This window comes from Silurus aristotelis (genome assembly GCF_946808225.1).
Source record: "Silurus aristotelis genome assembly, chromosome: 3".
NCBI classification, from domain to species: Eukaryota; Metazoa; Chordata; class Actinopteri; order Siluriformes; family Siluridae; genus Silurus; species Silurus aristotelis.
The window spans coordinates 14154076-14172889 of record NC_139576.1 but is presented as its reverse complement, the minus strand read 5'-3'; the positions used below and the strand labels follow the sequence as shown (position 1 = coordinate 14172889).

Below are 18814 nucleotides of genomic sequence, written 5' to 3'. Positions count from 1 at the left end.
ATATATATGCAAAACTTTCCTAAGCTTTTAAATGGTGTCTCAGTCTGTTTCAGGCTACACAATCATAGGGAAGACTGCTGACTTGACAGTTGTCCAGAAGATGATCATTGACAGCCTGCACATGGAGGGTAAGACACAAAAGGTTATTGCTAAAGAAGCTCGCTGTTAATAGAGTGCTGTATTTAAGCACATTAATTGAAAGTTGAATGGAAGGAAAAAATGTGGTAGTAAAAGGTGAACTGAAGCCCATTCAAGAATTTGGGGGAGAGTCACAAAGAGTGGGCTGCAGCTGGAGTCAATACTTTAAGAGCCACCACACATAGACGTATTCAGAACATGTGCTACAACTGTCGCATTCCTTGTTCAAAGCCACTCCTGAACCAGAGACAACATCAGAGGTGTTTTACCTGGGACAAAAAGGACTGGACTGTTGCTCAGTGGGTCAAAGTTCTCTTTTCAGATGTAGGTAAATTTCGCATTTCATTTGGAAATCAAGGTCCCAGAGTCTGGAGGCACAGAATCCAAGTTGCTTGAGGTTTTGCACAGTCAGTGGTGGTTTTGGGGGGGCCATGCCATCTGATAGTGTTGGTCCACTGTGCTTTACCAGGTCCAAGGTCAGCGCAGCCATCTACCATCAAGTTTTATAGCACTTCATGTTTCCCTCTGCTGACCAGCTTAATGGAGATGCTGATTTCATTTTCCAACAGGAATTGGCACCTGCCCACACTGCCAAAAGTGCTGATACCTGGTTTAGGGTATTAGCCAGCAAACATGCCCAACCTAAACCACCTAAAGATTCTATAGGGTAGAGTGAAGAGTAAGATGCGAGACACCAGACCCAACAATGCAGAAGAGCTAAAGGCCGCTATCAAAGCAACCTGGGCTTCCATAACACCTCAGCAGTGCCTCAGACTGATCTCCTCCACACCATGCTGCATTGCTGCAGTAATTCATTAAAAGGAAGCCCCGGCCAAGTATTGAGTCCTGTACATGTTCATACTTTTTAGTCCAACATTTCTTGGGTAATGTTTTTTTTCTTCAGTAATATATTGGTCATAAGCCATAATCATCAAAATTAAAAGAAATAAACACTTGAAATATATATCAGTCTGTGAGTAATGAATCTATATGAGTTTTAGATTTTAAATTAAATTACTGAAATACTGGCCAACCTCCCCTCGTGATGTCTAGCTTTTCTTGAAAATGGATTTTTAAGTATGTCCGAGACCAAATCAATTTCTCTTCTTCCGTAGGCATAAAAAGGACTAACTCAGATATATTCATGTGTGCAGCGCGCTACACACGTGTTTTGCCAGTCAAACTTGGCTGTAACAGTTTCCCCTTTTGACCAACCAATCAGAGGACGGAAAAATGCTGACGCTATTCTGGGCCAGCTAGCTGCCCTGTGAGGCGAATATGAAATCTGATTGGTTAAAGAAACAGAATTATTGCTAATATTCTCTAAAGTAAAAAGGCCAGCAGTACTGACTTTCAAGGCCCTGGGCAGATTAGATTGACATGGCAGCACATAGAGGCTGAAATCTGATTGAAAAAAAAATCTAACATCCACAAACACGTACTGTAGGTAGTGCAGCCAAGAGAAACACTACAAAATGAAGAGAATAAGCTGTTCAGAATAAATGAATACAATTTCATGGAACAAATATTAGAATTTAGGTTGTAAATGTAGGCCAGTGCTTCTGATAGTGTTAAGGCCAGCAGAGAAAGCTTTGCTGGCCCTGACCGCCCACCACTGATATGCGTATATTGTAGTAGTCAATGTACAGCTTGTATAGCAGTACAGATTTACTGTCCTCTGAAAGTAACTTAACATACTGTACAGCCATTATTGTTAAACCAGCTGCCAACGAAAGTAAGTACACCCTATTTGATAACAGCTTTACATCTCTTAACCATGCAAACCCACATGTCCTATTCATCATGTTCATGTTTTTGTCTGCTTGACAGGACTATACAAATTTGTGTATATTGTATTAGAGCAGTTAAAATCTGGTACCCTGAAACTCAGTTACAGTACAGTGGCCAGGGTCATACAGAGGTTTTCCAAGACGGGGTCTATCGAAGAAGTTGAGCCCTCGTGCTGTGCGTCAGGTGCTGAAGTTGGCTTTAAAAAACAGATGCCTGAGTGCAGCCAGCATTGCTTTAGAGGTTGCATAAACGGAAGGTCCACTTGTCGATGCTCAGACTATACGCCGCACACTGCAACAAGTCTGTTTGCATTGTTGTCGTCCCAGAGGGAAGCCTCTTCTGAAGCTGGCTCACAGGAAAGCCCGCAAACAGTTTGCTGAAGACAACCTGTCCAAGAGCATGAGTTACTGGAACCATGTCCTGTGGTCTGATAAAACTAAGATAAACGTGTTTGGCTTAGATGGTGTCCATCATGTGTGGTGACGCCCTGGTGAGGAGTACAAAGAAAATTGTGTCTTGCCTACAGTCAAGCATGGTGGTGGTAGCATCATGGTCTGGGGCTACATGAGTGCTGCTGGTAAAGGGGAGCTGCGGTTCCCACGTGTACTGTGACATTCTGAAGCAGAACATGATGCCCTCCCTTTAGAAACTGGGCTGAACGGCAGTTTTACAACATGAAAATTACTCAATCACACTGCCAAGATAACAACTGCCTTGCTGAAGGTGAAGGTGATGAAATGGCCAAGTATGTCTCTAGACCTGAACCCTATTGAACACCTGTGGGGCATTCATAATTGAAAGGTAGAGAAGCACTATGTGTCTAACGTCCAACAGCTCCGTGATATCATTGGGAAGGAAAGTAAGAGGATCCCAGCAACAACCTGTGCAGCTCTAGTGAATTCCATTCCCAGGAGGATTAAGGCAGTGCTTTGGACACAGTTTTGACATGTTCACTGAGGGTGTACTCACTTGTTGTTGCCAGCTAGTTTGACAATAATGGCTGATTGTTAAGTATTATTCAGAGGACAGTAAATCTGTACTAATATACATTGACAAAAATATATACAAGTTTAATTTCTATAGTGTTGACTTTTTAGAAGTACTAAAATTGTTGCAGAAATTTGATGGGTGTACTCACTTTTGTGAGAATATATACAGTGAGGAAAATAAGTATTTGAACACTCTGCTATTTTGCAAGTTCTCCCACTTAGAAATCATGGAGGGGTCTGAAATTGTCATCGTAGGTGCATGTCCACTGTGAGAGACATAATCTAAAAAAAAAAATCCAGAAATCACAATGTATGATTTTTTAACTATTTATTTGTATGATACAGCTGCAAATAAGTATTTGAACACCTGAGAAAGTCAATGTTAATATTTGGTACAGTAGCCTTTGTTTGCAATTACAGAGGTCAAACGTTTCCTGTAGTTTTTCACCAGGTTTGCACACACTGCAGGAGGGATTTTGGCCCACTCCTCCACACAGATCTTCTCTAGATCAGTCAGGTTTCTGGCCTGTTGCTGAGAAACACGGGGTTTGAGCTCCCTCCAAAGATTCTCTATTGGGTTTAGGTCTGGAGACTGGCTAGGCCACACCAGAACCTTGATATGCTTCTTACAGAGCCACTTCTTGGTTATCCTGGCTGTGTGCTTCGGGTAATTGTCATGTTGGAAGACCCAGCCTCGACTCCTTCCCTCAGTTTTAACTGAGGGAAGGAGGTTGTTCCCCAAAATCTCGCAATACATGGCCCTGGTCATCCTCTCCTTAATACAATGCAGTCGCCCTGTCCCATGTGCAGAAAAACACCCCCAAAGCATGATGCTACCACCCCCATGCTTCACAGTAGGGATGGTGTTCTTGGGATGGTACTCATCATTCTTCTTCCTCCAAACAAGTTTAGTGGAATTATGACCCAAAAGTTCTATTTTGGTCTCATCTGACCACATGACTTTCTCCCATGACTCCTCTGGATCATCCAAATGGTCATTGGCAAACTTAAGACATGCCTGGACATGTGCTGCTTTAAGCAGGGGAACCTTCCGTGCCATGCATGATTTTAAACCATGACGTCTTAGTGTATTACCAACAGTAACCTTGGAAACGGTGGTCCCGTCTCTTTTCAGGTCATTGACCAGCTCCTCCCGTGTGTTTCTGGGCTGATTTCTCACCTTCCTTAGGATAATTGAGACCCCACGAGGTGAGATCTTGCATGGAGCCCCAGTCCGAGGGAGATTGACAGTCATGTTTAGCTTCTTCCATTTTCTAATGATTGCTCCAACAGTGGACCTTTTTTCACCAAGCTGCTTGGCAATTTTCCCGTAGCCCTTTCCAGCCTTGTGGAGGTGTACAATTTTGTCTCTAGTGTCTTTGGACAGCTCTTTGGTCTTGGCCATGTTAGTAGTTGGATTCTTACTGATTGTATGGGGTGGACAGGTGTCTTTATGCAGCTAACGACCTCAAACAGGTGCATCTAATTTAGGATAATAAATGTAGTGGAGGTGGACATTTTAAAGGCAGACTAACAGGTCTTTGAGGGTCAGAATTCTAGCTGATAGACAGGTGTTCAAATACTTATTTGCAGCTGTATCATACAAATAAATAGTTTAAAAATCATATATTGTGAGTTCTGGATGATTTTTTTTAGATTATGTCTCTCACAGTATACATGCACCTATGATGACAATTTCAGACCCCTCCATGATTTCTGAGTGGGAGAACTTGCAAAATAACAGGGTGTTCAAATACTTATTTTCCTCACTGTATATATATATATATATATATATATATATATATATATATATATATATATATATATATATATATATATATATATATATAGAGAGAGAGAGAGAGAGAGAGAGAGAGCATTTAAAAAGCGAATTATGTGCACACATTCTGTATTTTTGTATTAAAATAAAAGGAACTGAACAGGTTGCATGTTGAGTGTATTTCAGAAATACAATAGTTCCCATTGGTATTTTGAACTTGAGTTGGGGTGAAACTAATGGTCCTCTATCCTGTATAAAATGTTAATACAGTACTGTATACATAAAATAATTTTTGGGGGGGTGTCCATTTATCGCTGGCGGTTTTGGAATGTAACCACCTCGATTAACAGTGGATTACTGTAATTTGAGTAAAAAGAAAAAAAAAACGCAAAGTTAAATGATAAGGTCAGTTGCATATTTCATCACAAAAGATTCGTCCCTGTATTGTTGTGTTGGAGAAGCTGGAGCCAAGATACAGGATTTTACTTAATGCTTCAAAAATAAAACACTGTCTCAGAAAAAACATAAATATAAACCGTAATTACAAAACCACTCCTACATATACATATGTATTGTTCAGTAACCTTAATATTAATCTGTTTATATTATCAGTTGGCCCTTGTTCTGCAACTCTAATAGTAAAAGAGCGTATGCAGCTTTCATCCATTCCTCCACGAAAACATATATCTATTACAAAATACGGAGAACACACAGACGGTTTCCAACAGCTCTCTATGAGCAACCATAACAGGCGAGGAATAGTAAGCACATGCTCATTAGCTGACTGCTGACAGTCAACTCTTATAAGATAATTGCTAGCACTTAGACATGTCTACGTCTGAGCCAGCAAATCTGATTCAGCCCTTTGCAGCTTGAGATCCCTGAATCACTGTGATGAGGTCATAACATACACTGGTTTATGACACACCCGACAGACCATAATAAAACACTGTTAGCAATGTAAAGACAGTAGAGGAGTTAGAAATATATGGAGGGTATGATTACTAAAAGGAAGAATGTAAGAAACATGGTGGTCACACATTTTCAAGGTCAAAGAAAGGTGAGTTTCAATGGCATAGCTTCATCGAAAGTACCCCTGCAAGGGTGAAATAGAGTGGTTTCCTTAGAAACTGTTGCACGGCAACGGTAATCTTGTAATCATAACCTCGCCTATGTTCAAAGGTTATTTTAAAGGGGAAGGAAGGCTGGAGTCAGGTAGATTATATTATGTTTCAGTTTTGCTGTGCACAACGCAAATAACTGGTACCTCCACTTACTGTAGTGTGACTATATACCTGTGCCTGAAGTCAAAGAAGCAAGAAACCTGAGGAGGAACTCCAGGAGAATAAGAATTAAATTCACTCAAGTGGTATTTTATTGGTGTCAAACCCGTTTTAATGTGCTCAGATCTAGCAAGCAGAAAACCAGATCTCTTTAGCTTTTGTCACCAAACTACAGCAAAAAAAACGTCACATCTAACAAAACATCATTTGATTTTCCAACCTTACCTTCCTTTTCCTTTTTTTTTTTTCAGGCCCTGAATTACTGAAAGCTTGTGTTTATAGAAACAAAGACGTTTTACAAAAGTCCAAGTAATTTTGATATTCTTTATACTCACATGTGTATGCTACAATCACATAGTAAAGTGCAAAGCTTAATCCAAATCTAAATCATCCCCATCCACAAAACTTCATACAAGCTCAAGCACCCTGAATAAAATATCCCAAAAAAAAAAAAAAAAAGCAGAATGCCAAAAATGGAAGTCCCTGCCCTAGAGAATTAGAATGAGGGTTTGAAAAAAACGTATATTTTGATAAATGTTTATCTGTAATCCTCTTCCACTTTGCCAGTGACATGATTTTCTCAAAAAAATGTTTGTAAATCGCCTGCAGCACACCCCATATTTACACATGCTATTTATCCCACTGCATATGCAAATTGCTTGTTATTTTGGTTATTTTATTATTTCTCACTCTTTTCCCCATTCTTCCCTTACTCTTTAGTTCTTAAAATCCTCAAACTCTAGCTTTTCTCTTTTCTCTCAGTTCGACAGCACACTGCTGGTTGTGACCTTTACTCTCGCTTTAAGTCTTGTGACTTTGATCTCCTCTGACTTTGTGTGTTACTGTAACACTACTACTGTAATGAAGCAGAGCTTACATCCTAAATGGAAACCTAAAAAAGATTTGTGTAGCTGGAAAGAAATATGTTTACTATTTAGCTTTTTCCCCCAAAATAAAATCTGGATATTTTCGTTTAAAAGCATTTTACAGGAGAGAACAAAACACAAGCTCACCCTCAATCTCTGTCTCTCAAGCATGTGTATTTACAGAGTTAAGTATGTTCATATGTGCAGTGATTTTATCACTGAATGTTGCCAGTCATTGCAATATGAAGTCACCAGTAGGCATTTCTTTTATCAGTGGATGACGCAAATAGCATTCCGCAAATCAGGAGACGGATCACGTGCACTCTAATGTATTCACTTCCATTTGGAGAGGTTCCAACAAGCTGCTCCATATTTAAATAAAGTTCAACTTTTCATAACTTTGTCATGTCTTTGAAAATACCCTTATCTTGTCACTAATGCCAGAATTCAATCTATTTTTGATCATTCCCTGACCACTTTATTTCTGTATGTGTGGACATTCACTATAGGGAGAGAAGTATTGGAATATCTAGCTTACCAGCGATATGCTTTATTCCCAAATCTGTTACCACAAAGTTGAAGGCACATATTTGAATAAGGATGCCAAAATATTCCCTTCACTTAATTTCACTTGATTCACTTGATTGAACCAGTTCCAGCTCTCACCATTAATCCTACTTTGGGATAAATTGGAATGCTGACTGAACCCCAGGCCTCCTCAATCTACATCTGGACCTGACTTTACCACCGCCCTTGTAGCTGAATAATCACAAATCTCCACAAATACAATACAAAATGTTTTGATAAATCTTACCTGAAGAGTGGAGGATATTTTAACAGCAAATAGGAAATAAATGAGGAATGAAATATTCAAAAAGCACGTACCAATCTTGTCCGTATAGTATAGCTTTAATATGATATGAAACTAGCTAGGATGTTTTAATTCATTCCTTTATGTAATGGTGTTCAATCAGCAAGGGAGATGAAGCAGAAAGACAGAGCTCCAACTGCCTGGCCGTCTCTGGACATGTGTGGGCTGGTGTTGAATTTCATCCCCCTGACTCAGGCCACACAGTTCAAATCCTCTAGCCATTTTGGAGAGGAAATTCAAACCCAGCCATGCAGTTAAGAGAGGGTGCAAGCCTGTGAAAGACCCTTAATTGCCCTATAATATGCCCTTTTAAAGTGTTCATAACAGCTGAACGAATTAACGACCAAGTCACTTTACAGGGTAAAAAAAAAAGTGTCTGGTGTTTTCTGTAGTATGAGATCTTCACTTACCACATAATGCTAAAACAGAGCTTATGAAAACACTTTTCACCCAAAAACCACATGGCAGTGTATGTATATGAGGGTGTGTAGCTGTACATGAGCTGAAGCAGGAGTAAAAGAATAAAAAAATAAATTCATTAAGCAAGATGTCACAAATAGAGATGCAGTTACATAATTCAATGCAATTATAACATTAACAGCAAACTATAAATGTTGTCCATTTTTTTTATTATAATAATAGAATGTATAATACATCAATAAATTTTAATTGATTGAAAATCCCCTGACTAATTGTAATAATTCACACAAGCTGAATCCCAAATGGTTTCATATACACTACTACAACACTATTGGTATCCCAAAATTTCATACATACTGATAAACACTTAATAAGCAAAAGTACTGAGATACTTAACTTTTCCAGTCATATGTGTTTTTCCCCCCTAACTGTTACCTCAAAGTTGGAGGCACACAATGTCATTCCAGCATGAAAATGCTCCTGCACACAATAACGCTTCATAGAAATAGGGTTTACATGAGTGGATCACAAGTGGCCTGCTACAGAGCTCTCACCTTCAACCCTAATGAAAACTTTTGGGATAAATTGGAACACTTACTGCACCCTAGGCCTCCTCACCCCAACATAAGTATCTGGCTTTACTAACACTCTTGTTCCTAAACAGGTTATGGTTAGGTGCATACAAGCGTTTGTCCATATAGTGTAAGTAAAACCAAAGAACGGCATAATATAAATTGAGTTCTTCTCTTTTCATCTTACAAAAGGTTATAAAACATGCCTCCATGGACTTAAACTAAAAACAGCTTCACACTAAACTGCAGATTTTTTTGCTACTCCTTCTGTCAGTCTTAATGTTATACAACGCTAAGCCTAATACAATCATAGCAGGGCCAGCAGAGAGTAAAGATTATAAATGGATACACATGGAATTGTTGCATACTACATCAAAATCCAATTGAAATGCAATTTCCCTTATGAGCTACAACCCACTGACAAAAAGGAAATCATGCAGCTTACAACTGCATGAATAAACATAAGCGCTAAACTTTAAAAACCTATCAGTTCAAATGTACACTCATCATCCACTTTAATAGCAACAACTGCTCTTTTTAATGCAAATATCTTACAATTAGCCTTCAGTAAAGTGAGAGCTAATCAGTGGTAAACGTCCAGAAAGAGAACGTGAGAATCGCTTGTATCGGGAATGCTAAAGAGACTGTGAACATAGGTCTTAGAAAGCGCAGTTCTTTTCTACAAGCAACATACTTTCTGCTGATGTGGTTGAACAGCAAAGCACTGGGAATAAAAATCCTTTAACAGTCAGCCATTTTAAAGAATTCATGCACAGGTTCAGGAACAGTGTGACAATTATTTGCACAATTACTCACAACACAAGAACATTTATAGTTACATCACTGGCTCCCAAATCAGGCAATGAATCATGAGTGCAACCTGGAAAATAAGCATTGGTATAGAAAATGCAGACCATGTGCTTTCCAAAGGCTACAATAGCACCATGTAGAAAATAAATGTGATCAAACCTTTCCTTTAACTTAAAGTCCTTACGCAGACCTTAGTAGAAATGTGATGAGTCAGCAGCCTAATCAAAAACTGAGGTAAAAAATAATCACGCTCTGACAAATCATTTGAGTGATCTGTTAGAAGAAATGGTTTATGATTAAGCTAGAAATCATAACCTTCTTATTGTAATGAAGCCAACTCTTTTGGGACTGATTCCATAGGCAGTTCACTGTTTGAAAGATTAAGCAATTTTCCACTTCCACACCACAAATATCGGACCCCTTTCAAATAGAATACACACTAAAACATGCTGGATAAGTCATTGTAAATGTCTGATGAATGTCTGATTAAAATATCATGCTCCAGACAATCACACATGAGCCTAAAAGTTATAATAATTTTTTTTAAAAGTGCAGAAATGCTCAGGGTCTGCTTATTTAAAACTGTATTTGTTTAACAATCCTTCATGCAGCAAAGCAAAAGCACATTAAACTGCTAACATGTGATACATCAATATATATAAAAAAAAATCCGAACCACAAAATATCTGGGGTTTGGCTGTATTCTTTTAAAACATGGCCAAGTCTATGAATGCTGTAATTAAGTCAATTTCTAGAGACTTGAAAGTATATTTAGGTCATGGGGCTGAGGGATCTCGTCATGGAGAGATTTGAGTAAGCTAGCTGCAAGACACGCAAAACACTAGCTTCGCAAATTTCACAGTTGGATACGCTTATCAGGGGACACACACTATAATTTTATACAAATCATGTCTGAAGCGGCATGCTAATTCAACCTTTTTTTTGCCTAAGTTGGGTATTTCTTTGTTTGAACTGTTCATCCTTTTACTCAAATCCAGACCACTTGATAAACATAAGTGGTGTGAAAGCAGACAGGATCTCAGACGGCCGTTTATGGCAGGCTGTTTTTATTCAGGACCACGGTTAATGTGCCTGTCCTCAGTATTATTAACCTTGTATATCATGGGTGAGGCGGATCCAATCCAAACAATGCTGACGGTTCAGGGGATCAGCTAGGGAGTGGTGAACCACACACAAAGCAAGTGAAAACAGCGAGAAGCTCTTTGTCTTGAACTCGGTGACTGGTACTCAAAGGTCCTAGACACAAGTTTACAAAGCCTCATAACAGCAGGGTTACAGTTCAAACCAACAGCAAGATTCTGGTTTATTTTAAAGATACTGCAATCGAATGCAGTTACGTGTCTAACTGTATTCTAAAGACTCGTTTCACTATTGTGACTGTGGATCAGCCTTATTCTAAATCACACATTTATGCAAATAAACACAAGTTATTTTCATATACAATTTCACTGATTAACACAAAATACCAAAATAATTCCTAAATATTCAGAGCAATTTCACTGCATAACATTTTGGAATATGGAAAAAAATCATGATGACCATTTCATTTATATTTAACAGCCAAATCCTCCCAATAGGATGCCTCATCATTAATACTAAAGATAACAAGACCATATACTAGACCAAACATCACTAAACTACAAAGATAAAAATATATTTTTTTCACAAATATGAAAATACAAGCTAATAGATGCTAACAATAACAATTCTACATTTCTACATTCAGAAGAATGAATTGATAAATGTATTCTTCTGAATTAATTCATCAAAGTCTTTTCCTAAATATATATATATATATATATATATATATATATATATATATATATATATATATATATATATATATATATATATATATATATATAATATAGTATTAATAAAGTAATATAGTAATAACCATAAAAAAAAGGGAAGTTGGAAAATCTCCTGCATTTCAAAGACTCTGTCCCTAAAAGAGACAAGATAGCAGTCATTCTATTTCTTCTTGAACAGCTTATGGCAGACATTAATTTCTAATTAATTCTAAAAAGAAAAGTAAAAAAAATGGTTCTGGAAACGAGAAAACCTGATGATTGCAAAATAGGAATGCTGCATACACCTGAGTGCACATACGTCTTTGGGTCCTTACTAACCAGAAAAAAAAATTGTGTCAATCCTATCGTTATAATTGTTATTTTTCTGTCTAAAAAAACTAAGAAATTTCCAATGGATTTTAGCTCTAAAAACAGATCCTAAGACCTCACTAAAACCCTGCTCACACTGAAATAATTTCACATGGGAAGCTGATTATCTCCTGTTCGACTGTGCAGTGTCAGTTATTTTTACACACTGAGCAGCCCTGTGCATGGAAAAATTTATGCAGTATTTTCCCTACTGTAAAGGATCTGTAGAAATTGACCCCATGCCTCTCAGCCTGAAAAAAACTCTTCACATTAATTTTGACATTTTCTATATAATTCTGAAATCTCCACACATTCCTGAACTGAAATTGCTGCCTTATTTGCACACTGTGTAGCATTCAAAGCTTTGCTTACCTCAGAAATTCATTATAATAAAAAAAACTGATTTTAAAGATGTCATTATATTTTCAATGAAAGCTACCGTGCTCGTGTCTACACTTACAACCGAATTCTAAAGAAATAAAAAAAATAGTAAAATTTGAAACAAGTTCTCACTTTAATTATCAGCTCACTCACTCATATTAGACGCTGACTCATTTTGTTAGTGGTGTATATGTAATAAACATGGTGTTAACATAAAGACACTCATTACAGACATTGCTTAACCCACAGGCATCCTATTATCATTGCTTAACAAGAGAAATGTCTGTAATTGTTATTACATTATTATTATTAAATCGTACTTAAAACTGACTCACAATCAAATGCTGCTTTGGTTATTCAAAACTCTATTGAGTGTGAGTATGATGTGAAACTATGTCTACAGCTGAGAAGTTGTATGTCCAGTTCCCTCACCTACTGTTATCATTTATGAAATCAGCAATCCTTTCATTTTCATTGTATTTTTACACCAATGTGATTTGGAATTTTATTTAGGAGGATTTAGCCCATCACAGTCGACATTCATTTAATCCCTAGTCCATAGAAATGGCAACAACAACAATTCTACCCCTTAAATTCTTTAGTAACACGACACACAATGTGTACTATTGAACAATTGACTTCCAGTCATATGCATGTGAATGCTAAATGATTCATCTTAATGAAAAGACATTTTGCAGTTCAGTATTGACAAATTAAAAGATCTGAACATTACAGCCTGACCACTTTAGAAAATCCAAGATAAAAAAACTTCAATATGGTGTCAAACCATCTCGTTTTTTTACAACACAGAATTAAAAAATATATATTCTGTCAACAAGAGACTTGTCGGGCTTGCGATGTTGCTGCTACGGGAACAGATGGAATATTTGATCATGTCAGTGATGTCATTTTCGCAGCAGGTATCCGAAGAAATTATCACATACTGAAAGTCTACTTTGACTGGACCCTAATTCCTATATAAACTCAATGTTGTCAGGACAGTTTACAAGGAGAAACTGAACTAATCTGACATTTCAGAGCAAACAGACTAGACTTTCTCAGTGACCGTGTGACTTAAAGAACAATGTCCAGATAACACCCTGTTCACCTGAAACAGAACAAACAATGAAGAGAGCAATTTACTCAGAAATCTATCAATATAAATAAAAGGCTTGAGTTTACATATATCTAGCACAATAACAATCTAACACCTATTCATTTCAGCCAATAGTGATCATGCAGTGCACAATGTCTGATGCAGATCACAGGACATTAAAAAAATCACAAGTAGCCACAAACTAGTAAAAAAAATTCTTCTTTTTTACATCTAACAATATAATATGAGTATATAAAACCCCACTGAAAGGTGACATCAATGTTGGGTTCGCAATATTCATACATGGACTCATATTCTGATCTGATCGGCCTCTCCAGCAGAGTTGTTATAAACAAGCTGTTACTTGGTTAGCATTTGAGTAAATGCTAAGTAAGACCAGAAGTACTTTATAACCTGTGTGTCTGTTCATAATCCACATATCATACTGTAGTTTAACAAAGAAACAGAGCACCCAGGCAAGCACATGATAGCTGTGCCTTAATCAGAAGTTATCACACAGTTTCTATATTACTGCCTGTAATACTGTGATTTTATGAGCAAAAAATGAGCATTGTCGACTCTTAAAATAAACTATCTGTAATTTATGTACCTGTTCATAAATTGATGTGCAGGAATGCGGTGCTTAACACCCTTTTACTTTGAGCATCTTTATACCCACTGGCTCATAGTCACTTTTTACTCAGTTCAGAAAGACTAATTCTTTCTGTTCAGTGATGTTTGGATTGCAGCATTATACAATGGTCATCTAGCAGTGTGACTGATATTTGTTCCCTATTAAGGGAAGTACTGGAAACCTTACAAGTATTAGTCAGTGTACTGCTGTTGTAACTCATGGTCCTGAGTTTGTACAAAATAAGAGATTGTGCAAGAGCATCAACCGAAATGGACACAAATGTGCAAAGCTGTGATAAACTCTATACTGATGAATAATGCATCATTTACTCTTCATAAAAAGGAGAATATGTTAAACTTTAACTGAACACTGCCTGGGCAGCTTCCTTACCATTAGACCTAAGGATTCTTGCAAGAGCATTGAAACAGATAAGCAGGTTTGATCTATCAACTCTCCAATTAAGTTTCCTTATAAGCCTATGAATACAGCATTACAGCCTTCAAAGTGGTGAACTATTCGATTCACTAACAGCACAGAAGCTGAGCAGGTGGTACCCTAACTGGTTTACAATTTAATTACTGTAATGCAAGGAGGTCTGAGAGTGTGTTTAGTGAAGAGAGGAAGAAAAGGAAGACATCCAAAGTAACAGGGACAAGAATCTTAGTGCACAAGAGTGATAACAGTCATTTATTAACTTGCAACATTAGTAAGCACCAACCGCATAAAAACTACACCATTAAACTATATACGTTGCAATCAAACACATTTGTACGCTTGGTTTAATCAAGCAACCGTTAAGATATCAAAGTCAACAGTTTCGCTTACTTTTCAATAGAAATTTGATATGTTTAATATCTAATAATCTTTACGCACTTTACAGCACTGACAGTTTTTGCTTTCATTCATGTATGACATATAATTTATAACAATATCAAATGAAAATTCCTAATACAAATAATGTTACATCAAGCCAAAACACCAGATTGTATTAATGCAATCTTACTAGACATTTTAAATCATTTGGCAGACAATTCAGCTAGGATTTCAGAAAACACAAAATAAAATTGGAGCACTCTGAAGGATTTTACTTGCCAAGTGAGCTAGCTGGAGGATTTTGGATTTCTCCACTCCCTGAAGCTGCTCGTTTACTCCACATCCATTACATTCCATAATGTTGAAATGCTCTATGTAATTGGCAAGTAGCGTGAAAACTGTATTAATAAAACCCGCAAACAGTTATGTGAAAATTCACATGCCACACCATTCTGAAGGGAGTTTCAAGGTTCACAAACAAGGATTCATCTTAAATGAATTCCCACCAATACAAAAATCTGCGACAATGGAAATGCCCAAATCTGGTCAGTCATTAATTCAAATATTATGAAAACCCAGATTTTCTCTGCACACCGAGGCAGTGTTTCTGTGTAGGAAAAACTGAGCTTTGTCAAAAAACGTTCTCCCAACTGGATACATCTGAAAATGCTGTCTTTTTCTCTGTAGTGTGAACCGAGAGAAAAAGCAATGTTTAAAAAACTACTTGTGTTTTTAAGTCATGTGGCAGTCATTGTCACGGTCACATTCAACTCAATACAAACACATTTTTCTTTCATATTCTTTTATTCATACTCTCTTTTTTAAAGATTACAAGATGAGTAAAATAATTTTCCTAACAGTGTGAATGCAACCTTTTATCAGACACATTTGCAAGCCAAACTGATATTATTTCGAAAAGATATTTTATATACAGTATTTGTTTAAAACAACACTAACGTTTCAGGCGCAACAGTTCAATTCAGAGGCTTCATGAAAACAGGCGTGAAAACAATCATATCAAAATACACTGCACATTAAGACCTCAAGCTGCAGTCAGGGAAATCTCTTGTTCTATATATAAGATTATTGAAACGCTTTGTTTATTATTTATTTCCTACAACCCCTGTGCTGAAGTTTCAAATAATTTTAGGGAGAACAGCTGGTTAAGAGAGAGAGAGAGAGAGAGAGAGAGAGAGAGAGAGAGAGAGAGAGAGAGAGAGAGAGAGAGAGCAGTTAAATCTCTCCACGCTGTCAATAAGCACCAACACGTTGTCTAATAGACATAAAGGTGCTACAGACAGGCATCTCGGGTAGTTCCGTTCATTAATCCACACACAGAGCAAACAGTTTAGCGAGAAAAAGAAGACGCGAGCACGCACACACGCGCACACACACACACACACACACACACACACACACACACACACACACACACACACACACACAAAGACAGAGAGATAGAGAAAGAGAGAGAAGCTGGAACAGAAATCAGCGCGTGTGACAAAAGGCTTTACTGCTCTCTCAGCCAACGATCATTTCATTCCTCATCTCGTGTGTGTTCACAGTCAGGGCGACACACACACACAAACACACACACACACACACACACACACACACAAAACCTGCACTGACAATACGGCATGCAAGTCACTTTACACACACCATCATTCCGGAGCTCCTGTAGAAAAGGTGTCCTATTCCTATTCCTATTCCTATTCCTAGACCTAGACCTATCTATCTATCTATCTATCTATCTATCTATCTATCTATCTATCTATCTATCTATCTATCTATCTATCTATCTATCTATCTATCTATCTATATCTCTCTATCTCTCTCTCTCTCTCTCTCTCTATATATATATATATATATATATATATATATATATATATATATATATATATATATATAAAAAACCCCAAACTGGAAATAAAACCGCAGCTATTTCGTAAGATTTATGCACGAAATCTTATAAAACCGATTGAAGCAAATGACACTGAGCACCATGTCTGCCACGGTTCGCCTCCAAAGAAAGCAGTACGACCAACTTCAGCAAGTTCAGATCTCCGCCTGCGCTTACCGTCGAGCAACTCCGGACAGACAGCTCGCGCTCAGAGGCGATCCGGGAAAACACTCGAGTGACCTGGTTTTGGGGGTTTTTTTGGCACGGAAATGTAGCGTCAATCCGTTTGGTGTCGGTTTCTCACAGGGTTTTTGGTGTCCGCGCGTGAGAAACAGTGTGTGTGTGTGTGTATGTGTGTGCGGGCCCAAGCAGGCAGGCAGGCAGGAGTGCTCCCTGCGCGCGACACTCTCCGCCACTGACGTCACCAGGGCCGGGCTACAAAAGAGGGGCGGCGCGCGAGCGCCCAGTGTGGGCCGGCTACTGGGACGAGCATCCGTACATCTACATCCCTATCCTTCCAACACTGCTACTGCTACTACTGTCCACCCGGAACTAACCATCACAACTCTCATTATCCTCTAATGTCCATCAGAACCGAATCTTCACCTAAAAATTACAATAAAAATAAAAATAAACCCCTCCGTCATGGAGTTCCCAAACAGTCATGAGTCACTAGTAAACTTGTAATAATCATCCGAGAACTGTAATTTAAAATCCGTCATCACGCATGCATCAAGACCAAAACGTCATTACAGCAGTTACAGCTGCTGCTTCATAGTTTCAAGTTACCCAGTTTGATCCTGAGTTCGGACTGCGTTCGTTTTCTCTGGATTTTATGCATCTTTTTTCGGTGTGTGTGTGTGTGTGTGTGTGTGTGTGGTAACTAGGTTCTCTGGTTTCTTTTAACCTTTAATATGCATACCAATAGGTTGCCCGTGGGCATAAATATGTGTGTGTATGATACCATGTGAAAAACCGATTAAACCTGAGTGTAACACTGTACCCCAGAAAATATTTCATCACGGATGCATCACATATTTTAGACTTTAGAGTCTATTGTCACATCCCAGTTTACACAGTTTACCCTAAATAAAAAGTATGAAATGTGTTTGAAATTACTATGTCGACACAGAAATAATAATAATAATAATAATAATAATAATAATAATAATAATAATAATAATAAAGCTTGTTATAGTCATTACCAATGTATCATTACAAATATGTCATAACAGTGGGTAGAGTTACTGCTTCAAAGGTTTAAGATACCCAGTTCAAGCCTGAGTTTAGGTTACTGCTTATGCACTCTTATGCACGTGTGTGTGTGTGTGTGTGTGTGTGTGTGTGTGTGTGTGTGTGTGTGTGTTAACTCTGGGTTCTTTGATATCCTCCAACCATTAAAATAGATGCCAGTAGGTTGCCCATGGACATGAATGTGTGAGAATGTGTGTGCATAATACAATATGAAGAACCGATCAAATCCAGGGTGTTGAACATTACTCATAATCTTACACTTCAGTGCTCATGTTAGTTCTCACTCTCCAGTGTTCTGTATTGTTTAAATATTATAATCACAGTCTTGATGTCACCCAAATGAGGATGGGTTCCCCTTTTGAGTCTGGTTCCTCTCAAGGTTTCTTCCTCATAACATCTATATGAGTTTTTCCTTGCCACAGTCGCCATGGTTTGCTCATCAGGGATACAGTATGGTATAGGTTCTGGAGCAAAGCCCTAATCTAGTTTGAAGGATAAAGTTGTTGAGTGTGTGAGTGAGGTGCATCATACAAAATATGTATTTCCAGCAATGTGTCATTACAGATCGGTCAATTACAAATACATTACCATTAATACTTCACCAGTGATGCATCATCACAATTTAGACTTTGAATTTTATTGTCATATAACAGTTTATTCTGTGTGAAATGATTCTGTTAAATAGTTCCAACATCAGTCTATAAAGAAACAGATCTATGAGATGGTATTATATTGTATATAATAGAAAACTGTATAAAGCTATTCTTTATTAGAAGTCTAATGATATAGAACTATACTCTATTTTGTATGGTGTATACTAACTTGGTTAGTTTTATAGTAGATGCAGTAAATATATAAATGCATTATAGCAGTGTAAACCTTAAATACAGTGAATAGGTAAAAATGTAAACTTTATGTAAATTGCTGAGTATGATATGTGAATTATGGTACAGAGTGTGATGTTTAATGTCCCGTTATAAGCCTGTGCTGCAATTCAACAGCTTAATGGCCTGTGGGAAAAACTGTCTCT

The 18814-nt window shown here is 37.7% G+C and overlaps 1 protein-coding gene across 2 annotated transcripts in view; it reads right to left on the bottom strand.

Moving 5' to 3' along the window:
• nck2a (NCK adaptor protein 2a) overlaps positions 1-16945 on the bottom strand; it is a 42694-nt gene extending 25749 nt beyond the window's left edge. Inside the window, exon 1 of one of the 2 annotated variants that reach the window (XM_083535888.1) lies at positions 16708-16945. The gene's annotated coding sequence lies outside the window, so the exon portion shown is untranslated. Of the gene's footprint in view, positions 1-6994; positions 7053-16707 lie in introns of those variants that run through there. The other variant, XM_083535889.1, reaches the window with a different exon arrangement.
• Positions 16946-18814: the final 1869 nt, after the last annotated feature.